At 39.7% G+C, this 24,650-nt stretch overlaps 1 long non-coding RNA gene across 1 annotated transcript; it reads right to left on the bottom strand.

Annotated features, from left to right (window-relative positions):
* Nucleotides 1-311: 311 nt before the first annotated feature.
* On the bottom strand, nt 312-16,332 carry LOC116780978. Its single transcript, XR_004354724.1, has 3 exons — nt 16,246-16,332; nt 5,140-5,232; nt 312-448 (listed from the first exon to the last, which is right to left on the bottom strand). It is a non-coding gene; the product is annotated as an uncharacterized LOC116780978 (long non-coding RNA).
* Between the last annotated feature and the right edge of the window lie 8,318 nt (nt 16,333-24,650).

The raw sequence follows: 24,650 nt of genomic DNA, 5'->3' as shown, positions 1-24,650 counted from the left end.
TGAGAAAGAAGGGCTGTCTGTGCCTGATTCATTTTCTGAGGTATCTGCCACAGTAGTGTAATAAATAACCATAAAGTTTATGTCCTTAAGATGAGAAATCAATCCACAGAGGCGACTTTTAGATATTTCATCTAGAATAAGAATCCAAGAGGGAGGAAGATTAGGTGAAATGGAGAAGTTGGCTGTCACCTTGCCTTGTGTTTGTTAATTGAATATAATTGCAAGAAGAGGCAGCATTCAGCTTCAGAGTTCTTTCTGTGTGGAAAGCAAAGGTGGATTCCCTGATTCACTACAAAAGCTCTGTCCTTTATTTCATTTGGATTATTGATTTCTCTGACATATTTTAAGCATCTCTTTGTAGCTGCTGCTTTTTTCCATCCCAGACTCTGCCTGCCCTCCTCTGGTCTTTCCACACCTTCACAGGCAAAGAATTGAAATGATGAAATATCTGAAAAACAGAAAATGTTGGAAGAAGACAGGAAGAAGATGAGAAGAAAAAGGAAACTGGTTAAGGTAGTAATGCTGAATGTAATGCCTGCCTTTATCTTAGTATAACTAATGTGAGAAGTTTCTACAAATTTAGGATCACTGGCCTATTGGCTAGGCAGACTTTTTGTCTCCCATCTTGTTCAGACACCTCAAAAGTCTCATGACGAATGACTTTGTGTGAGCGAGATGTTTACTTCAGGAAAGAACAGTGAATGCACACTTCCTGAGTCATGGTAAAGTAGATTTTTAGATTACCTTTATAAATTTTAAGATGCATGTGAAAGTTTAGGATTCAGAGGTTTGTAGAAAAATAAAAATCAAACAACAATTTTTGCATGAAATCATGGGAGAGAATTGTTCTTTAATTGTGATGTTTTCTCCTTCTCGCACAAGTTACAGGTAATTTTAAAAATTCTACTGGCAATACACAGAGAAAATATCTTCTCAAGTTTGTCAATACATTTCTTAATTTTTGTTTCTGTTCTTCCTGACCATACAATGTAGCTGAGCAGGTAAAGAGTAAGAGACAAAGAATGAAATGTCCACAACAGTGGACTTCTGCTGGGAAGCTCCTATTTGACTTGTGATGGCAAATGATGTTTCAAAGTAATCCATGCCTGGAATGGACTGATGTATACAAGAAAAAGACAATGTATCTTAGTGATTCCTGTTAGTCTTCTTTAAATTTTAAAAGCATTTGCTTAACTTATTCTTTGCATGCTATTCTAAAATATTCACAAGTATCAGTGATGTTGAGTGAGTTTGTACTGAACAGTTGGAAGATCTTTCGTGACTGATCTAATCTGACTCATCATGTCCTCCTCATAAGTGCAATCACTGCCATTCCCCAGAGATACCCCCTTTCACAGGGAAAAGTGTAAAAGCAGCACTTTGGAAACATTATGCAGGAAGGCTTTGCCATGCATTTAAGTACAGCGCAATGTGGCTGAAAACATTGCCCCCTTGATGCAAATAAATTCTTATCATAGAACTGTTGAGTGGTTTGTGTTGGAAGGGACCTTAAAGATTTTCTATTTCTGACCATGGTCAGGGACACCTTCCATTAGACCAGGTTCCTCACAGAGCCCCTTCCAACTTGGCCTTAAATACTCTCAGGGATCTGGACAACCTCTTCCAGTGTCTCACCACTCTCACAGAAAATAACCTCTTCCTTATACCTAATCTAACTCTACCCTCTCCTAAGAGGAGAGGTGCTCCAGCCCTCTCATGATCAAAGTCCTCCTCTGGACCCACTCAAGCAATTTCATGACCTTCTTGACATGACACTGAAGTGGTAGTTGGAGGTCAGACTTGATACTTTACTAGGAAACTGTATTAAGTAATTGAACAGAATCCTAAGTCTGCAGGACCTGTAATACATTTCATGCCTAGCTGGTGTGTAGACACCTCAGTACTAGGTATTTTCATCTTCAGCAAATTCCCTCTCCGAAGGGCAAATTTAATAAAATGATGTCATATTGCAGCAAAAGTTACCAGTTTGTCCAGTATCTGAAGTTGATAATTTCTTAAATTGCTCTTCAGAAATTTTCCAGGCTGAAAAAATTTGTCTTAAATCCTTCAACATATTACTCAAGCAGTTTCTCTCATTCAAAAGACCGTGAACTTCCTAAAGAAGGCAATTTCTTTGTTTTTCACTTTCACATTGTGCCTTTTGCAATCGGATATGTCTGTCACGTATTGGCCTCATAAGCCACCAGCGTGCCTGCAGCAAATGTGGATAGTGCCTTCCCAAATCTTCGTTCGCGAAGCCTAGCCATGACTTTCACATTTATAATTTCACAGTGGTGTCGTCATAAATTAAACAACTACAAGTCTTTCCAATCTTTTCTGATTAAACTTTGTTATTTTTAGCTGCATATAGAGGTTTGCAACCAGCGTAAATCCTCTTCTAGATGCTGTGCAAGCTACAATGAATACCAATCTCTAACCAGAAAGGTGGTTTATAATTTAAGACATATTCCGGTGGTGAAGAGCATAAGTAAATTTCCCAATAGGTTGCATGAATCATTAGTTTATACTGTAACATCTTAATTTCACATCAATTAATCATGTGATTATAAGTTTAAGATATTCACAGTGGCACAAGGTTTTGAGAAAGATGAGTAATCAAACTGTTTTGAAAAGCAGCTGTTTTTTCACAGCTGACAGGAACTAGTACTGTCACTCTATGTGACAGAGATCACAAAAATTTCTGCTATCATAAAGCAAGAAAAAATCTCTGTATTTTCAAACCCATCTCATGTCCATTGAACTGACTACTCTATTGGTGAGCTTCTACAGTCTGTCTTCTCAGTTCATTCACTAAAAATAATGAAAAAAAAAAAAGAAATAGGCATGGCAGGGAGAAAACAGTGGAGGAAATTAGAAATAGTGTTTTTTCCCATGGCAGATCTTTTCAGTTCATTATAAAAGGCCTCCATTAAGCTGAAATAAATCACTACTTTGTACTTGTATCTTGTCTCTGTCTACAAGTAAGTGAGAAGGAAGTACAGTGTGCAGCTGAAAAAACAGGGAAAACGTGTATAGGTAAAAACATACCTAAAACTTGTTCAGAAACATAACTGAGACTTATTCCCTGTGTGCTCCTGCCTGATATTGAAGCCACTGGGAGTTACTGTTGCATGAGGCCTGCAGAACTAGGCTATTAGCATCACAGAATCATGGAATGATTTGGGTTGGAAGGGACCTTAAAGACCATGTAGTTCCAACACCCTGCCATGGGCAGGGACATCTTCCGTTAGAAAATTAGCAAATCCTTCTTACTGCAATGGGCATGGACATTAGGAATAAAGTTCATATACTAGATTAACTATACTTTCTGCAACTTCTTGCCTGTTTCACTAAAAGAGAAAAATTTTCAAGCCTGCCCAAAGATACCCATTTAGTTTGAAATACATACTACTCGATTCACAGTATTTTAGAGTGAGTTTTCAAGGTACTCTCATTAGCTTGTGTTTAACAGTCATTCTTTAGTTATCTTTCCACTCTAAGCATTCCCTGCTATGAGACTGGCAACTGCTCTAAGAATGAATATGGCCCCTTTTTAATGCCTCAGTTGCCCTGCTAGAGCCAACAGGGAATATCCGGATCATCTGCTTTACTAGTTGTGTGTACTCCACTTTCACCCTATTTTCCTTCTACCTAAAATTCACTCTGTGTTTTCAATTGATCTTCTTACCTATTTCCTCCCTGAAGGTTCAGATTTGCATCCAGTGAAGTCAGTATGAATGTTATATGAGAAAATTTAAGCCTTTAGACTGTGATTTAACAAGGTACTTAAGCACATACCTGGCTTAGCACACAAGAACCTTCTTATTGAAAGCAGCAGAAAGATTGCTACTGGCCTAATTGGGAACAAGAGTGATCTATGAACCATTAAGCAGCTGCTGAATTCCACTGTAACGGTGACTATATTTCAGTGATGTGCTGGGTGTGAGCTCTGTGAACAGTTTATGATGTACTTGAGATCTTAAGAATGAAAGCAGCTCTATAACCAACTGCACCCAGCCATGGAATTTACCAGTCTAGACAATACATCTTCTAGTCCACACCCACTAAGAACCTTAAAAAGGAAAAAGGTATTTTACGGAACAAATTGAGAATGATATCTCCCCAAACTTGAGAGTAATCAGTGAAAAATATTTGTTAAGATTCTCAAGAAGAAATGTAAAATATTTTATATATCTCTCTGTTATATTCCAGAATAGAATTTTAAAGTACTTCCTTATACACACATATCCATGCATGCATGGATATTTACATACAGGATACTACTCTGGCCTCCAATCGGGAGGCCTGGAGACACGCCATCTATAACGCAGTTGTCTCCTTTGAGAACTCACGCAGGATCACTCTCGAGGAAAAAAGGCAACGCAGAAAGAACTGTATCTTGCAAAATACACCATCTAAGGAGTCTTTCTGCTGCGCCTTTTGCAATCGGATATGTCTGTCATGTATTGGCCCCATAAGCCACCAGCGTGCCTGCAGCAAATGTGGATAGTGCCTTCCCAAATCTTCGTTCGCGAAGCCTAGCCATGATTACATGTACATCTCCTTAATCTAGCAGGGCAAGACTAAAAATAATGTTTCCAAGATTGCTCTGATCTTTGTATTCTGATGTTCGAAAAGGGAAGAGATCACCAGCATTTAAAAACAAATACTTGGAAAAAGCGCAAGTGAATTGTCTTACGAAAGCCAGAATATTAGCAAAGACTGATGAATTCACCTACAAATAGTATCCTATCTTATTCCTCCAATGTAATGTTTTATATTCCTGTAGGAGATGTTTGATATGTGAGTGTAATATAGTCATAGATATATTGTGCAGTCTGTAGGTAGACGGCTAAGACTTATATGAGGACAAAACAGTGGAGGATTCACTGTATGATGATAAACAGGAAAAGATAATGCTCATTTTTGTGCGTTGGTGTGATCCTGCCACTGCCCTTCATACTTAGGTCAATTTCTAGCCCATTTAAGACTGTGAGATCCACACCCCTCAATTTTCTTTATCTCCTACCCAAAGTAAAGCATCATAATCCATCGCATGCCAGGGAAAACTTCTAGTGCACAAAGTCATAGTTCAGGGAAGGGGTTGTATTGCTTTCTTGAGATTGTACTGCCTCTTACCTACAGGAAAACATGAAGCCATGGCAGTGGCAGTGCAGCATCCTGGTCCTCTTCCAGGCCAGTGTGTTCCAAGGGATAGACTGTGACTCCACGCTGCAAATGCGAGACGTATATCTGAAGCCTGAGTGATGTGAGTCTGACACCAGCTGCTCAAATGCTGTGGTCAGAGTATACAATAGCATGGCTCCCAGGATGCATTTAAGACAGTTTTGGTGTAAATGTGGAATGGATTAGTGGTCCTCTAATTCCCACTCTGTGCCTCCACCTGAGCTAGGCTTTGGATTAAGTGATTTGGAAATGCTGTCATACTGTTATTGCTGCTGCTTACTCTTAACCTCCTGAAAAGTTGTAGTCTAAACCAGTCTGTGCCTCACTCATCAAAGACTGTTCATGCAACATACACAAAATTGGTGTTAAAGCACTGAGCAAGAGAGGTTGCTGTGCTTTCAGGGGATCACATAAGATACTGTGTCCATAAATAGGCTACTTTACTTAGAAATTTAGCACTCTGTGGTTATTTATCTAAGATCTGTGCACTGTGTTTGGAAAGCAAACCTTCATTTAAAGTTGTAGTTGAGGTCTGTGTGTCATTTATTTTAAATCAACACAGGAAAACAGTTGAAAAGAATTTCTAATTTAAGCTTTTCACTCTAAACTTTTACATTAAGACTTTCAACCCTTCTTGGCTACCATTTTGGCACCATGACTGATGGCACCTGTGAATACCTCTTGCCACAATGAGATACCTCTGTAAGGTACCTCCCTGTTTGTGCCTATGGTTACAATAATGCCGATGGCAACTGTGTAAGTAGCCTGAAAAGTTCACTTCTCTTAAAGAGTTTCATATGAGGTGAAAAATCCAACAGCACTAAAAGGCATGTAGACACAGCAATTTCAGAAGCATCAGATAAATACTCAGGCAGACTTATTAAAAAGAAGAGGTCTGTGTTAACTTGAAGTGAAACAAAACTCTCCTTTAAAGGGTTACACTTTGAAACCAATAGACGCAAATTGCTCATTAGTCCAAGAACTTGTATGTGGAAACTACTGAAGTACTGCTTCTAATCTGAAAGTCAAGAGCAGGAGAAGAAAAGAAAGATCACTGGCCCCCAAAAAGTATATTGGTTTTGCAGAATGGTTAGACCAAAGAAAGCCACCTGCAAACACTGAGTGTTTCGTTATTGGGAACAGCAGCAGTCATTAGCTGGGGGAAGCTGTGGTCTCAACTCTAAAGCAGATTTAGTCTTTCTCTTCAAATTCTGCACAAAATGCAAAGTGCTTTAGAGTTGAGGAATTTTTTAAGAACATTTGTCAAAAATTTGGACAAAAAGACATCAACTTACTGCTTGTTGACTTTAAAGGGTACACCTAATATTTGCTTACTGGGTGAAGAAAAGGCTGATATTAAAAGGTTAATTGACTTTACAACTTTATAATTTAGAAGGGATAGCATATCTGGCACTAAATAAAATATATTTGAGTGTGGGGATGGGAAGGCAAAAGGGTTATAAACTCAGAACAATTTCAAGTGTCTGGGCAAAGCACAAGAGAAGTCTAGAGTGTTGCAAACTTACCACAGGTGATGAAGGCAGGTGGGCTCCTCAACTGCCTCAGGAAAACCAGGAGAAATAAGTGTCCTCCTGCATCCTCCCAGTCACCCAAACTGCTTTGAGAAATGCATTTGCTCATTTCCTCACTTTTCGCAATACACCACCTAGTTAATCCTCCCCTTAGCGCTTCAGCCAGCCTTGTATATTTCCAGAGGGCCATAGTTGAGAGCAGTTGGGTATGTTGGATTGCGAGTGCTGAAAACCTGTTGTTTCTCTGGCTTGCCATCAAATTCTCAGGCTGCCTCTGATCACTATTGTTCAAGTTTTGAGGCAGAATATTTTACTTCTGCAGTTTGTCATGTGCTCTTATTTTTAGCTTGTTTGGCTCATTCCTAAAGTGTTTGTTTCTAGTTTAAATAATTTCTTTATAACTGCATCTGTTGGGTTGGGGCTCAGTTCAGGAAAAACAATGACTGGATTTTATTGTTTATGAATTCTCTAAGTGTATGGTTTTGCACAGATAACTAGACAGAGAGTCACAATTTCAAAATGCTATTGCTAGATGACTTAGGCTCTGTTCCAAAAATAATTAGGCACTTAGAAAGCTGAATTTCTATGAAAATCAAGAGTATGTGGGAGACCTTTGACTCGAGATCTCAGGCTTGGAAAATGAATGTATGAGTAGCTGGAATTTTACTCCTGACTGTGATTCAGTAAAGGCCGTCCTGCAACCTAGTCATTACAAGTAGTCCCATTAAACTGTTTACCTCACCATGAGTGAACTGGGTTATGACCTCAGTGGGGACAGAAGTAGTGAGTAATTGAAACAGATGGATGGGATGTTAAAAGAGGGAATATTATTACTGTATATGTTTGTTATCACAGGGTCACTTTTGTTCCTGTATCATCAGCCTGGTAAATATTATTACTGTTTCAAGTAACTAATAGAAGCTAAGTTGGCTTGGTATGCTTATATGGCCCCATTTTTCACCTACTTATCACTTTGTTAAAGTGGACTTGGACTTGGACTGAAATTGTTTAATCTGTTCCTATTTCTTTGTGGATATTTTTGTTTGTTTTTCTTTCCGTTTGGATTCTTTGAAACTGTGACATGGAGAAGCTTTGTGGGGTATGAAGATGGGGGTAATACTTTTTTCTTCATCCTAGAAGTGTTTTGCTGGGAAGCCATTTTGATGAGAGGCTTTAGCCTTTACTGTCTTTGAAGCAAGGAATTGAAATTTGGCGAAGGATGGACTTGCTATGTAGTCTTTTGCTGTCTGTGCAAAAACATGACCAAATCATGTGTGTCTGAAAAGAATCACTTTCTACAAGCTGAGACATTGTTAAAGATCAGGGGAATCAGTTCCCTGTCTTGACAGAACAGACCCCAATACAATTGTGAACAAGGACACCCATTACCAGAGCTGCGGGCTGGAGCAAGACTTCTGTAGAACTGGTTTCTTGCTCCCTGGGACTGTGGTGGTGGTAGTCACAGCAAATTAGAAGAGATCGATTGTCTCTTCTGTCAGAGTTCCCTCTGCTGATGCCACCACTGGGATTGAGTCCAGCTGAACCAAGGGTATGAGCAGAGATAAGAATAAACTGTGCAATACCTCTGTCAGAAGGAATGGATGAATTTCACTAAGAAGTCTTAAATGTGAGAATATTGAAACTACATTGGAGATTCATCCAGAAATCAATCCGGTTGCCAAAATCAGTGTCCACTTTGCATCAAACCCCCTAAATTAATTTTTACCATCATATTTAATTTTCCATCCTAGTGCGTGACATAGTACTTTACAAACTAAAACGTCTTCCAGGTGAAAAGCGTCTTCTTTTTACAGCACAGTTCAATGTTACGCTCTTGAGAGTGAAAGAAGAGAATGGACACCTACCTTTCAGAATTTCAGGGAAAACCTGATCTGCAGCATTTGCTTCTCTTAGCTGGAGCTTTGCCAGCTCATCAAAGCTAATATCCCTTCTTCTGCAAATAAATGCCAAGGGATCTTTAATTAGCTAAAATGATCAGCAGTCAGGACCTTGATTTTTCACTTAATCTGAAAATAGCACAGTGTCCCTTAGCACACTGCTAGAACATTGGCACTGTACCAACAGAGAGAATATAGTGCCAATTACTAAATCATACACTTCCTGCAGCTTCTTCTACATTTCAGGTTGAGTTCATCTCAACAGCTGGAGAAGGGCATTGTAGTTTCTATAGCTTGTGGTAAGGGAATTCATGCTTTCTTCAGAAATTATTTTGTAGGGCTATTTCAGAGCTTTTGGATTTGTTCACTCGAACGTTAATACAGCAAACTCTAGTGGTCAGTATGGTGCAGTGGAAAGGAGGGAAAAAGGCAATCTCAACCTATCTTGCGCTATGATTTATTAACATCTACAGGTGAAACTCAGACTCTACCTTTTGTGCTGTTCTTGTACACTGCTGTCTGCTGTTCTTGGCATAACTCTTTAAACTAACACCGGTACCAATGGCAAATAAAGGCCGAGCAAGATGTTTGCTGAAGACTCAGTGAAGTGTTCTAAAATCTCTGCAAGCAGTCATAGGACCACTGTACTAGAAACCTGTATGAGTGTGACTGCAGCAGTGCTCCATTTCCACAACTCCCAAGAATAAATGGAAAAGATGCAGCCTTGCAGATCACCTCATCCTTGCTTTAGGCGATAAGTCAAAATTAAAAGAATTTCACAACTTGAAAGTATGTTTTGATATATCTCTCTTCTTCAGGTACTCATCAGTGGGTCACAGTAACATGGCAAATGCTGGGATGAGTACTCCTTAAAACATCTAATTGCTGTGTCCTGCAGGAAAGACATCCCAGTGTCAGAGAAGGCTGTAGAGTGGGTGCAGCAGGGAGCAGAATGCTGTGATGGAATTGGACACAATGGGAACATGCTGCCAAGGGCCAATTCATGGCTTTGCACAAAGACTTGTGACCCATTTTAGCAGAGTTCTGTTTGGTTTTCATTTTTACTGGCAGTGGTAAAATGAAAAAAAGAAAAGAAGGTTATAATGAAAGCCAAATATTCTGGTATAAATAAGTATAGTTCTGTCCAAGTCAACAGAGTGAGATTGGTTTAATTCAGAGCTAGGCATCTATATAGATGTAAAGTAGCTCTCTCCACACTCATAACGTGTGTCTTAGAAGAAACAGTAGTAGGATGTCATGTCACTGTTAACTAGAGACTGAATGTGATGGCTCCACAGCTATCTTTTAGTTCCTTATATTCCCAGCCTGGACAGTGCAAGACCAGCTGGGGAAGGGCGGAGTGTGGGGAGGGTGGGGGCTGATACAGTTTCCACCTATTTTGCTGGTTAGCAGTTTGTCTTTGTTCTCATTGGCACTACAGTACAGGGACTGTTTTCTCTGGTTTCTGACTTCCAGCACAGGTGTGACCAACCACACATTTCAATTTCTTAAAGCTTGTGCTCCACCCTTGAACAGTTTTGTCTCATGGAATCCCACTAGTACCAGTAAAGTTTTTTCTAAGGATATCCTGAAGCCTCAAAGCACCACTGTGAGTAGAAGAGGAAAATATTTTTATGCCCAGTTTGCAGACAGAGAAATAGAATTTCTTAAATGACTTCCTCAACATCATTAGAAAACATGAAGAATGAGCTAGAATGAGAGCATAAATGTTTTGACTTCCAGCCCTGTATTTATTTCCATGCTTCTCTTTCTTTCAAGAGACTCTACATTACAATTAATTTAACAACGAAAATGATTAAAGTAAGTGGTTCAGTTAATGTTTTCTGGAACATTATATATAGAGACTGCTTTCAAGTAAGAGTCAACTTTTTCTTTCTCTTTTCTTCTTCTTTTTTTTTTTTTTCCCTGCAGTAAGCCTCCGTTTCCTGCTTTCTTTGAAAAATTGTACTACGAATTATCAACAAGTGGTCACATATTTTAACATTCAGCTGGAGCTGCGAAACCTGCAAAATGTGTTGCTCTTTAAAGTAACATCTTGCGTGTTTCATTTCACACGTGGCCTCTGGAGCTTGTAGGTCATGAACAAATACAATGGTGGTCTTTCATGACCACAAGAGTTTCTAAATCACTGTGTTTTGCATTCTCTCCATCTGTATGACTTATTCTGGTCACATACATTTTCATATATTCAAAATTTTGCAACTCTCTCCCATCATCCTCTTAAATGTGAAATTAATTGGTTCACAGCTCTTTGCAGGATTGCATGTAATTCAGTTTTGGGGTTTACTAATAGATGATTAGTAGATGAATAGAAAGATGGTTTGGTGATGGACTTGGCAATGTTAAGTTAGTGGTTGGACTCAATGATTTTAGAAGTCTTTTCCAAGCTAAATTATTCTATGATTCTATGTCTTTTCTAGGTCACGTCAAGTGTCCAGTGTGCCTCCTGCTAGCAATGTTCATGCAAGAAACTATTAAAATTATTGAAGAAAGTGAGAAAAAGGCAAATACACTGAGTGTCTGCAACCTCCCAGCTTCTAGGCCAAATGAGAAATTATGCAATGCTCTGATGTGAGCTGCACAACACCCAGAACGATAGGTATGGTAAAGGAAAGTTATAATTGGGGGTAATTTTGATCAGTATAAACAATGTGTTTTCAGTTCCTATTGTGTCAAAGCCGGACATGGGAATAATTGATTGGCTTAGAGGAAAGAAGGGAATTCACAAGGGTCCAGGTTCTTCTTTTCCATGAGTTTTTGTAAGTACAGGGGATTAGTAATTGGAAGACTAGAATTGCAAGAACTAAGAACATCTGTGCAGATTAATAAAAACAACAGGGGTTTTTACCCAGTATTTATATATGCTTAAATCTTAAAACATTTTCTCCCCCAGAAGGAGAAAATGAAGACTTGTAATTTTTTAAGCTTCAAGTTATTAATTTGAACAATGCACTTAAATGATTATTAAGTCACTGCAAAGTCCTTTTGGTTCAATGATTTCTAGCACCCTTTATTCTGAGGTTTTATATGTATAAGCATTGACTATCTACATACTACCTGAGCCCTGAATGATTCCGCACAGGCCAACGTTGATCATGATATCTTGTAGCAGTTTGCCAGATTTTTAAAGAAATTATTGGTGACATTTTCTAATGTAAAAGCATGTGGACCCCAGCAATTTAATACACTGGTCTCTTGCTTTGAGGTCTGGTGTCAAACGAACTGAAAAACTTCTTAAAAATGCAAGCGAAACAAAGTCTTACTTGTAGCTGCAAAGCACCAAAGTTTGATCCATTCTTATGCCTTTTTTTTCTGCAATATTTAGTGCTACGTACACAGGAAAAGTTTGCATGGTGTTATTGCAAACTGAAACCCAGTAATCAGATCAAACTGTACATCTGCTTTGTAAGTGTGAGAATGATAAGATCATGAAAATCCCATTTGGGGTTTTTCAAGCTGTACATATGTTTTGGGGTTCCCACATAGTAGACTATGGATCTGCAGTGGGGCTTTTATGCATTCACTCTAGCAAAGAAATTGTTCCCAGCACAAGATTCCTACAAGGCCTCAAGTGAGACCAAGGAGTATTCTGTCTTTGGGGAAAAAGTTTATAAAATGTGTGAATTAAAGAGGTTCGTGTCTGGTGAAACTTCAGTTTTAAACCAAATAACACAAATAATGTAAAATTTTTCCACATGTAATGTTAATGAAAATCTGGCCATTGACTTCTTAACAGTCTATCAGGAGATAAAACTATTGATCTAGTAGTCTGATTTCCTTGTAGTATTTGATTTCCTTAACATCTCTCGATAAAAGCAAGTCTTGCAGAAAGGAAGACCTTTATTTGTAAACTTTGAGTTAAGAAGAAATCATTACCTCCTTGTTAAGGTATATATTTGTTCATCACCAGTAATGCTAAAAAATGTCCACTATTTTTTTTTAATTTGTTCATTATCAGTTACTCTTACAGTGAATTTACAAAGACTTCATTGGACACAAGTTTTCTCTCAACAAGAAATTCCTGGTTAGAATTTCATTCTTTGTCTAAACAGCTTCTCTGTGTTCTTTCTTAAACCAGTCTCTGTCATCACTCTCTTTCATCACAACATGAATTGCTTCTGTAGCATCATATCTGCGTCTCCTCAGAGTCATCACGGTGGTGGTCAACATTAGACATGTATAGCCAAAGAGCTACTAATAGTTTAGTTTCTACTAAATGACAAAAAGAGAATTTTGGAAGCTTAAACTTACAATTCACCTTCAAACCAATGGGAAAATAGTTTCTTTGAGAGAAAATCTTTTAAGTTTAGCTATATTTTATATGGTAGATTCCGAGATAAATCAGGCATTTCGATCCTTTTTTAAATGTTCCACATTTTTCCTCTCATATATTGGCCAAACAAAGACTTGTGAAACAATTCTGAGTTTACAAACTGATCAAAGATGTTGATGGTCTTTTAAAAAAAACAACGGTTTGTCTGTAAGATGCCAAACTGGCTATAATTTCAGTGTCTGAATAGTTATGCTTGTTTAGAGAATAGAAGTTGAGTTTTGTATTTGACTTTCAATGAATTCCAGATGAATATTTTACAGATTTGATGAATATTGAACATATTTGTTAGCTGTAGTGCCTGAAAGATACTCATTTATAAATCCATACTATGTTGGCTCTTTACAGCATATCAGTTTTATGAATGCCAGAATAGACTCAGTGTGATCTTTAACATCTCTGGTACATGATGTAGAATAATGGCGTGATGCCGAGTAATCTGATTGACAACCTGAAACAATCAGGTACATATATCTGTATTTTTGTCTTTATCATCACCTTACCGTCAATCTTAGGGCCTACCTCAATTCTTAGTGTGGGAGTACTGCATTGCAGCTTAAATAAAGCTCAGTTAAAATAAACAGGGTAAAATTTTGCCATTAAAACTGGAGGACTGGATTGTTGAAACACTGGAAAAATATGTATAGCTTTTATGGAACTGTTTGGGTTTAAAATTCCAAAATAAAACCTGTGAACTGAAAATAAACCATTCAATTTTCGGAATGGAAGTGCTTTGCCTACTTAATTTAAACAAAATTTTGATAATAATAAAATTATTAATAGCAAGAAGTTTCAGACTGTGGCGAAACAATTGTTTCCGCATTGAGTTCATTTAGCATGAACTGAATTTGTTTTACAAAGTTATTTTTTATGATTTTTTTTATGGTGATTCAAAACAAAATTGTCAGAAATTTTCAAAACAAAAATTAAATAAAAATCTAAATATTTCCTCAATCGTAACGCTGAGAAAATTTATCATGAACCAAACAATGTAGACATTCATGTCAGGTTGCTGCAAGAGAAATAGATTTCATGTATGATGCATAGTAGTGTTTTGCTATTTTTGAGCAAGGAAATGATTAACTCACCAAGTGCAACTGCTTAATGAGGTTTTTTAAAAAACCCATTGTCATAATATTTATTATATGAATTGGTTTTGTTTACAGATTATTTAAGAATAGTTTTTAGTGAGTTCAAATTTATTCACCAACGTATTTTTAATTTTGAAGAATAATAATGTTCCACATGCTTCCAAGAGAAAGGGATTAGATCTGTGAAACAGATTAGCATGGAGTGTTTTAATTCTGAATACGGGCCTTCTCTTTTATTACACATGTCCTTTGTATACAGAATTCTGTGTTGAAATACTTATAACAACACTGCCGTTTCTCATTTTGAAATCAAGAACCACAGCATCTAAACCATAGATGACTAATCCCAACACAATCAACCAGAGCACCTCAGACAGATGCTTAGGTTCTTTAGACAGTCAATGGAGAGAAACAATTGCCTCTGGAAGACAGAAATGAATGTCTAGAAGTGTAGATGGAGAGCTGCTCAGAGTTATGACCAGCAAATAGCAAGGACAATGTCCCATTGCACATTCCCATGACTCGGGACTCACCACTCAGTACCTGAAGTCACTGAAGCCCTCTTTTGAGGTTAAGTAATCTTCATACTAACATCCTCGGTGTGTAAAAAGGGATGTGACACCTGTGTCCCCTTTTTTTGTGGTAGCTTGACGACTGCAACCACTTTCAACTTTCACTTTCAACTACAATTTAAGGAGTGTTAAGGACATTATTTTTAGAAAATGACCAAAAAGTAGATAGGCAAACACAAAGATAATTCATGAGGAAAATTATGCTAACATGTTTTTGTATATTTTCAAGCTTGCCTAGTAAAAAAACCCAAAAAACCCAAAAAAAGAAACCAAACCTCAAAACTTTATTATTAGACACGTTGTTAAAAAAATAAAGGAATGGATGAGGGGTAATATTTCTTTTTTTTCCTAAGTTTATTCAGTTTCAGAAATTCTCCAGCCTCTGAGATTTTATGTTTGGTTTTTTTTTTTAAATCTCACAGTAGTTTACTGAACTATTACACTTTTTGTAAGTGATTTTCAAGTCTGATTTAAAGAATAATTGTAATTCAGTTAAATGCCTAAGCCTAGTACTTCCCTTTGACATACACCCAAGCCCTGCATGTTCCAGATATTACAAATGAGATGATGAAAAGGCTTCTCTCTCTGGGGGGAACAACTGAATATTGGTGTGTTGTGGTTTGTTAGCCAACACCTTTGATTGTGTGTAGTGGCCTGTGTGCCAGCACCTTTGAGGAGTTTGTTTTGGGAGCTGAGAACTTAGAGACGTACCGTATGAAATTAAGGGCTTGTTAGCCAGCATCTTTTCAGTCTAAATAGTGGGCTGGTTGCCAGATTTATGGCAACTGTGTAGTAAAACATAAGAGTTCCCAGACACGTGTCCAGTGTCTTTGTTCAGCCTGACAAGGATTTATAAGGAACATCATGCCCCTGACCTGTGGGTAGGGACAGCTGCCTCTGTCAGCAGCAACATGGCAGTGGAGGCCCGTCCTCTGCCATGGTGGCAGCAACCGAGAGTCCTTGTTTGTCCTCCAGTCCCTCTAGGACCCCTGAGGTTTCCCTCTGGTCTCCTTAACACCACAGTACTCTGCTTGGAAACACTTCCAAACCCATTGTGGTGAGGGGAGGTGGTGATGCAGTAACAGCAGATGCCTCGTTGGATGCCTGTACACCCATGGGAAGGCAGAGCGGGACCCACAGTTTCTGTGCCTTATCCTCGCTGCATGGTGGGGGGACTGCCCTGAGGAGACACAAATGAGATTTCTCCTGGGTAAAGCCTCAGTAAGGGGTCAACTTCTCAAACAGCCTGGGGCTGTGGGTGTGCTGAGGGGAAAGTTGTCCTGCAGGCAGCAGTAAGGCCAAGCAGGACACAGTCTGCGCATCTGAAGGACATCATGGATTTGGGCCTATTGTTCCAGCGTTAATAAATCACAGCCATCCTCCAACTGGCTCAGTAGCACCAAAAGAGCAGTGCCTGTAGATTGAAGCTTGGGTTTTGCTGTAGATTTAAAGCTGTCAGGATCAAGATGTCCTGAGTTACCAGGTAAGAGATGAAATTGTTGCCCACAGTCTGCAAGGGTTGAACGGCTGTGACCAAAAGAAACAGAGCTGAGATGAACCCTCGTGTCTGCAGAGACCACCAGACATCCCCTGCAGCCCATGTTCCCCACTCACCACTGCAGATCTCATCCAGTTTCTCTGTGCTTTAGTCCTGCAGGTGCCACATGGCCACCCCTAGGGACAAAGCTCCATCAGCCCCTGTTCCCCAGCAGGGCCCTTGGCCCTACCTTCCTCCCCCTCAGCAGGGATGACCCCAGGAAGCACCAGTAGCTCAGGGGGGTAGAACTGAGCAAGGTGGCCACCAAGCCCAGCTGCATGGGCAGGGGTGGCAGAGGGAAGTTGAAGCCCAGCATGGGGCAGCTGGGGCTTGGGCAACCCAAAGGCTGCGCCACGATGTTGGTGCAGGAGCAGGGATGGGGGCCAGGTTGCCCAAAGAGGGACTCCAGGGGCTGGGGCTCACTGATGAACCTGATGGTCACCTCTCGCACAGTGGCCTCAGGGTCCTTGGGGTACAACAGGCACTGACGCAGGTACTCCTCAGCCCTGCTCCTGTCCTTCCCCAGCTGGAGAGAGTACAAGTCACAGAGCTCCCCCCCGCTGGCTGCAGCAGTCCCTCCTACCAGCACTCACTGCTGCCCAGTCCAACGGGGCCCGTCACTCACTCATCTGTGTTTGTGATGGTTTTGCCAGGATCCCCTGGGGGAGTTCTGCTGGAGAACTGCTTTCCTCAGGAGCCCTGTCCTTCATCCAGGGCACCTCATGAGGCTCTTATGGAGAGCTGCTTTCCTGGGTAGCACCAGCCTCCTCCCAGGCCACCCTGGGCTTACTGGGAGGTCTCTTCTCCATCCTGATAGAAAATGACTAGAAGTATGGAAGTGGGAAGCAGGAAGCTTTGGGGAAATAACTCAGCACTACAGGGTGACAGGAAAAGTCTTGGAGCGTGGTCAGAAGATCCACAAGGCAACAGGGAACGCCTTGGACTGTGCTCAGAAGATCTTCATCAGCTCTGTGCTCCCGTCCTGTCGCGCCGCTGTCCTGATGGGCACTGTGGCTGACACTGCAGCTGTGCTGACCACACGTGCTGCAATGGGGTGTCCCAGTGTTAAACCTACCTCCTGCTCCAAGTAGCCAGACAGTGAATGCAATTATTGAAAGGCCAGTAGATTAGGGTGAAAGTGTATAATAACCACGGTTGGTAGGCAATAGCAGAAGTGAAACCAGCATGTGACAGAGCCGCCTTTTCTCCAGGCCAAACACCTGCAGTTTCCTCAGTCGCTCTTCATCAGACTTGTTGCTCCAGACCCTTCCCCAGCTCCATTGCTCTTCTTTGGACACACTACAGCACCTCAATGTCTTTCTTGTAGAGAGTGGCCCAAGCATAACTTACTGCCAAATTATATACTACAAAACCCACACTGTATCCATATCTGTTGAAAATTAATATGTCTCCACTGGGTTTAGCAGAACCTGCAGGTCTAGTTCATTATAATTCAGATCTAAAATATGATAATATGAGAATTATGATATTTTATTTTACTCATCTGCCTGGATATTTCTCCTTCCTCAGAGGTGTTACAATATATTTAGAACCTTCTTTGATACATTTATTGCCTTTCTACTGACAACCATAATTCCCCATGCCATCCATCATTAATGGAAAAAAAATATATTTCGAGGGGGCTTCATAATGTTGCAACGACAACTAAGAAGAAATACTTCTAAAACTGTCTCGTAGCTTGTTTCAAGATTTGTTCTTCCTGAGGAATATTCCACTGTACCCACCTTTCAGAATGAAAGAGAATACTTCAAAGATGACATGGAACCTCTAGGAGATAGAGGATAGAGATGGGGCTGACCAGTTCATGATGCATCTCCATGGGGAGAACAAGGCAATTGATATCTGTAACAAAACTGGAGAAGGGTGTGGCAGTGAGAGTGCCATCTTTGAGAACATGGGAAAGGTTTTTGATGGAGCCTGGCACAAACTTGCAAGGGGAGGACAGCTCAATATGTATGTAGATGGCCAGACTGCAGGCACAACCCCTGTCAGTCACTACAGAGCAAGGAGGGCAGATGGAGACAGCACCCTGGCAAGGTGAACCCGGGACAATGTTCCTCCTGGTGTGGTCATCAGGGCCTTATTGTGTATGAAGATCTCCCCCTGACCTCAGTTGCCAATAGTTACCCTATGCACAACTTTGGTTGTGTGTTGTAATAGCAGAAATCACCTTGGGATTACTGTGCACTAGAAGCAGAGCTGCAGTTCATGGTTTGAGAACAGTGTTTGTTTTATTTCAGATGCAAAGGATGTGCTCCATATAACTAGAAGTGACTGGCTCAAAATTCTTTAAACCTTCTGTTTAACAAAAAGGACTGATGAGTGTGCTCTACCCTTTGCTTTGGTTCCTAAAAAATACAGAACAAGTCTCTGTTCCCTGGTTAAAATAACCCTGGAGACTGAAAATGGTGGTCATAGCATTTGACTTCCCTATGGGGCCCTGACTAGCCACAAAATGCCACCACTGAAACAACACAAGGCCATCCAACCTTGGAAAAGCAACACAGGATTTCATACACAAAAAAATTCTAGAAACTCACTTCCAGCTGAGATCACTTCAGATCTTACCACCTTCCAAACTAAATGCACTATAGACTTCCTTGCTGTTTGATATTTCCACAATTAGTTCTTAAGATGAAAGCACCACCTCACCAGAAATCCTCTCCATCCCATGCAGATAAATTCACAAACCTACCAAGCTCCTTCTCCCACAAACTGGGAATTAATTATTATACTCCGTCCTATGCTTGGGAAATGCATTCTTTGTTACTGAAGGTGTCTACATGGATAAGCAGGCAGACTGGGGCTAGATTGAAGCCGTTCAGAAAGTTTAAAACCTACCTTTCTGTTGGTTTATCCTGTATGTTGATGCATTACTGCTTGAACTTCATGTAGATCATAACAGGACATCAGAGGAAACCTGTGAAGTTCCTGGGGTGGTAAGCTGACAGACTGTAAATAAAACATCCTTGGAGATTCTTTTCCTTGATGTTTTAATAAAATTATTTGCCTAGTTTTCACTATTGCTTTTTCTTTCACCTCTTCCTTTCAGGAAGATGAGCAGGCAACTTTCCTGCTTTATAGATTTGTAAATAGGGAAATTAGACATACATATTTTTTACCACTTGGTACACAAAAGGGAAGTGTATATCAAGTACTACTTAAATGAGCCAAGTTTAGCCTAGCTATTCTCTAATTATTTGCTTTTCCTGTTGCGTGTTTCTTCCCTTTCCCACAAGGATGTTTGTTTGGGATATTTGAAAACTCCCAAAAGATGGAACAGTGTGTTTTAGACAGCCAGGTTGTGCCAGTCCACCTGGTAAGGAGGACAGGCATTTATGGTAAAAAGTAGAGCAAGCCTATAACAACTTCTAATTTATTTGATTAATTTGATAAATAATAAATTGCTGCTAGAAACATGAGACTTTTGGTACTCAGGCATGTGGGTGTACAACCAGCACACTGGGCTTGCCTTCAGCACCAGGCTGTTGTTTACTTGGGAGAATCAGAGGAAGCAGAACTACTTTTCACATCTCTTTTTGAGATTGATTACTCAGATATGCATGGAAAATATTTGAAGTAACAGACAATTTGTCAAGGGTAGGGGGTGGAATAGTAGTCAGGTTCAGCTGAGAAAAGGAAAACATGGCTTTCTGGTACCTGAAAGTTTATACATCCGACACCCATTTGATAAAACAGAAACCGTGGAAGGTAGAGTATGTACTTGTATCTGAGACTGTAGACTAAAAATCTTGGTCCTGTGGAGCAAGGCTGACTGCTTGCAATGGTAAGAGAGAGTTACAGAATGGAAGAATTCAAAGGCAAAATGAGGTTGGAGAATGGAAGTGAGAGACTAGACTAGACTAGACTAGACTAGAATAATTTCAGTTGGAAGGGAGTTACAATGACCACCTAGTCCAACTACCTGACCACTTCAGGGATGACCAGAAGTTAAAGCATGTTATTAAGGACATTGTCAAAATGCCTCTTAAATCCTGAGAGGCTTGGGGTGTCAAGCACCTCTTTAGAAGCCCTGTTGCACTGTTTAACCACCCTCTTGTAAAGATCACTAGAGCCCAGTGAGGAACACTCAGTACCTCTCTCTTCCCTTCCCCTCCTCAGGAAGCTGTAGAGAGCAATGAGATCGCCCCTCAGCCTCCTCTTGTCCAAACTAGACAAGCCCAGAACCTTCAGCCGCTCCTCACAGGATGTGCCTTCCAGCCCTGTGACCAGCTCTGTTGTGCTCCTTGGGATGCATTCAAGGGCAGTCACATCCTTCTTAACAGGTGGGTCCCCGCACTGCACAGAGGGCTCTAGGTGAGGTCACACCAACACTGAACACAGTGGAATAATCCTCTCTTTTGTCCAGCTGGTCGTGATGTGTTTGATGTACCCCAGGATGGGGTTTGCCCTCTGGGCTGCCAGGGTACACTGCTGGCTCCTGTTGAGCTGCTGCCCAGATCCATTTCTGCAGGGCTGATCTCCAGTCACTGGTCTCCCACTTTATATTTATACGCAGTGTTACTGCATCCCAGACGCAGAATATGACATTTGATCTTGTTAAATTTCATCCCATTAATCATTGGTCAAAGCTCCAACCTATCTATAACCCTCTGCAAGGGGAAATACTTCCCAGTTTAGTATCATCACCCAGCTTGCTAATGATACATTCAATTATCCCTTTGGATTTTCTACTCCCTCTTCTTACACTGAGGAATGTACCCCTTTATTTTGCCTTAGCCTGTTGTGGACAGTGGAGTTATACTGATTTATATGCAGGAGGGGAATTGTTAAAATTAACCATGCAATGGTTCATGTAATATCTGGGACAATTTACGAATCATTGACTAAATGAAAGCAGAGTAGAGCTAGCTTGATCTGGAACATATCTACACTCTGCTATTTCAGGTAAGTAAATCTGGGGATCTAGTTTGATTTGAACTTAGCAATGCCTTCTCTTTGGAAGAATTCTAAAGTTCCTTTTCCCTGACTATAAATGACTTCTCTTTGTTCTGCCTGTGAATTTAATGAGGATCTAAGATAGGAATTTTCTCCCTCCATTACAGTTTTTCCATAGCTGCTTTGCACATAGCAGTGTTTTGATCTGAGAAAAAAAAGATTTAAGAAGATACATGAGAGGAACATGACAGTGTGACTATTAACTTCTCTTGTGCTAGGAAATAGTTTCTTGTTCTCAAGATCTTCAAAACAAACAGAAAGTCAATCCATTGAGAAAGGAGTCATAATAAAACCTAGTTCTATCCCCTGCTTTTCCCGATATGAATGATACCATTTCCTACAGAATAACAAGCTGGATATTAATATGGGAAAAAACAGCCCCCCCAACACAGGAAATGCATGTTTTTCTTGCTCAATTCAGACACTTTACCAGACAAAGATGCTCAAAGTCTGAACTGATGAGTTTCTTTGGCAGTGATTATCCCACAACAGCATTTCATTAAGTGGTGTGGGGGATTTCCTCTTTGCTTCCACTCCAAGATTACTCACAGATCCCGCAGATGGAGATCTCCCAAATGACAACCTTTTTTTCTCCTCCCAAACCTCCAAGAATTTAAAGATTCCTTTTAGAAAAATAAGTTTCTCTTTTATTGTGACTCAAATTTAATCAGTCCAATGCAGCCTATGCAAAAACACATGCAGCTTTAAATTAGCATTTGTGAACAAGCTGGGTTTCTTTGGCTGTTTGCTGAGACTTGGCAGTTCAGTTCCTGGAGGAAAAAAGAAAGAAAGATTCATGTCTATTTATGGCTCGATTTTCAGACATGCTGAGTACCTCCTGTGGACTTTGAGAGCTGTTCCTCTGAAAATCAGGTCACTGATGTGATGCTGGAAGGAGAAAGCACAAGGAAAAAGAAGGGCTCTGATTTTTAAACACAAATGTTTATATGGTCTGGGGAAGAAAATAAAATGAATAAATAAAGCAGTTTTAAAAGGTCTTGTTTGGAACTACTGTACTGAGTCACATATTTCAGACTGAGTTCAAACTGAAAAATGCCTGTGTGCACAAAAGCACTGACAGTCACCTATTTTCTAGCATAAGCAGAGTATGTTTTTGTTTCTCTCCCCAGCTAACTTGCTAGTAAATCACTAAAAGCTTTACCTGTTCATACAAGTCCAAGACTGGCTGGAGAGGTTGCTCTCCTCCTACTTGCCTCAGCTGCCTGTCACTGCCTCCAGCCAGAGGTTCCTGTCCTCTCCACATGTTACTGAGTAGCTGATCAATGGAAGCAGTCACTAAGTTATTCAACCTAAGTAGACCAGATAATACATTTTAAAAAGTAGGTCTTTAACTAAAATGCAGTAGCAAGCGCACATGTGACCTGCTCAGCTGTGGGATCTGACTAGGGTGATATTCTTCACCAGAGGTAATATCTTGTCTTACTCAGTTTTAAAAGCCTCTTTTTGATCCAGATTTTTTTCTCTGTGACCACCAACATTAAAACACAGTGGCACAGAAAGTAGTTGTCATAAATCCAAACTACTAAAGATTTTTTAAAAATAATGTTTTTCAAAACTTATGATAGTCAGTTCATAAAGCAAACTTAAGACTTAAATCCCATCTATACTTCATATAATCACAGTACAACAATGCACTTGTCCACTCCTTATTAAGCATTAAAAAAATTGCATATACATTGCAGACTTTTATTCCCTCACCATCTGCTAAGGCAGTGTTAAAGGTGAGATTTCCTAAGGTACTTAAGCTCACAAAGTGACAATTTCTTCACTTTTAAGAATATAATAGTTTTAGGTAATGTTTTGCTTTAACAGATTTCCACTAAAAAAAGCCAAACCTGCCACCAAAAAAACAAAACAAAATTACCCCCACATCTGTATTTTCTGGTTATATAGCTTTTTTTGCCTTTTTTTTTATAACTGGATTTTATTAATAAAATATGATGGTTTTATAAATTTTCAGTGCAATTTATTATAGAGATATTCTTGTAAAAGAACCCTAGTGATTTCTGTTCTTCACTAACTCTGAGATGCTCCTCAGTGTCAATGGGAATCGAGTATTCAGACCCCTCCAGTAACCCTAAATTCCACAGTAAATATTTAAATTCTGAGACTACTTTTGTAGATCAAATTCCCTTAAATGGAACTGGAACAATTGCTGTCAAGGACAAATGTTGAAAAAAAAAGAGTGTAGTAAATTTGTTAGTTTGAGTCCCCCTGCAGTACAGAATGAGGCTAGTAATTTCATTGCCAATAGAATAGAATGGCACATGGATTGTTATTTATTGATTCAAAAAACGAAAAAACAACTCCCCCAAAAAACTAAAAGAGAGTTTTTGCCAAATGCCTGCAAATATGCGGTCTTTAGGTTTTGGCATAAAACCTTAAGTCAGTAAAACTGTTTCTGAGTCTCTGACCTTCATCCTAGTCCTGCCAGATGGGTTTGAAACAGAAATTCCATGAAATAAGGGACTAGTGGAACAGTAACTCTTACATTTCTATCACCTACAATACAAGATCTTCCATAGCCTTTTTAATCCAGGATAACAAAAACAGTACAGAGATGTCTTGTGCAAGTTGCTTGCAAAGCTGTTTAAGCAACATTATGAGAACTAGAAAACCTGCTCATGACAAAACAGGAGTGAGATAAGACAAATACTGTCACACTAAAAGCAATTTATATTGGAAGATTATATAATCCATCTGAAATGTTCAAAAGCATCCAATTTTAAAGCAGTAATTCCAGCAATTGCAATCTGAGCTGGATATAGAGACTCTTTGGATAGCTTTAAAACTCTATGGATAAGGGAGACTGAAAAGACTATCATTCAAGCCTGCTTTTTTTTTTTTTTGTGCAAGAGCATCCTCAGTATGTCAGACTGGTCCCTGCCCAAAGAACTGCCTTGCAGCACACAGCTGTACAGAGATCAGAGAAGAGCAACAGCAACAGGGATTTACTATGCATGATACCTTACAGATGGAGCAGCCTAAATAAGAAGTCAAATAAAAGTAATTGGGGGAAAAGGATTAGTGTTTATGCTTAGAAAGACACCAATATCTTGTTCTTTAAACAATAAATCATATCTTTAGCTACTGATACATATTAAACCATAAGTTACTTATATCTCTTTATTAGCCAAAATGGTTTTGAGCCAAAATCTGCATTTCTTCTGGCTTCAGTTATTGTTTCTTTTCAGGAAGACTTTTGGTTGTCTGGGTGACCGACTGATTGGTAAGAATGAAAATGCAAATTGCATGGGCTTAGGAGGGCTGGTTTTCCTCCTGGTTTTACTCTGAGAGGTTGTGTGATTTTGGACAAATCAGCACAGCTTCCAGTGCATTGTTCCCCTTGAAGATGAAATTCCAGATGTTTTTCTTGAAATATTTCCAGGCATACAACACCTGGCAATTCTGGACTTCCACTTTGTTATCCAGTTTTAGGCAGAACTCCAGACAAAGTCAAAAACATTCCTCAGCCCAGTCC

This window comes from Chiroxiphia lanceolata, chromosome 1 (genome assembly GCF_009829145.1).
Source record: "Chiroxiphia lanceolata isolate bChiLan1 chromosome 1, bChiLan1.pri, whole genome shotgun sequence".
Lineage (NCBI taxonomy): Eukaryota > Metazoa > Chordata > Aves > Passeriformes > Pipridae > Chiroxiphia > Chiroxiphia lanceolata.
The sequence above is the reverse complement of the archived record's forward strand: the minus strand, read 5'-3'. Positions and strand labels throughout refer to the sequence as shown.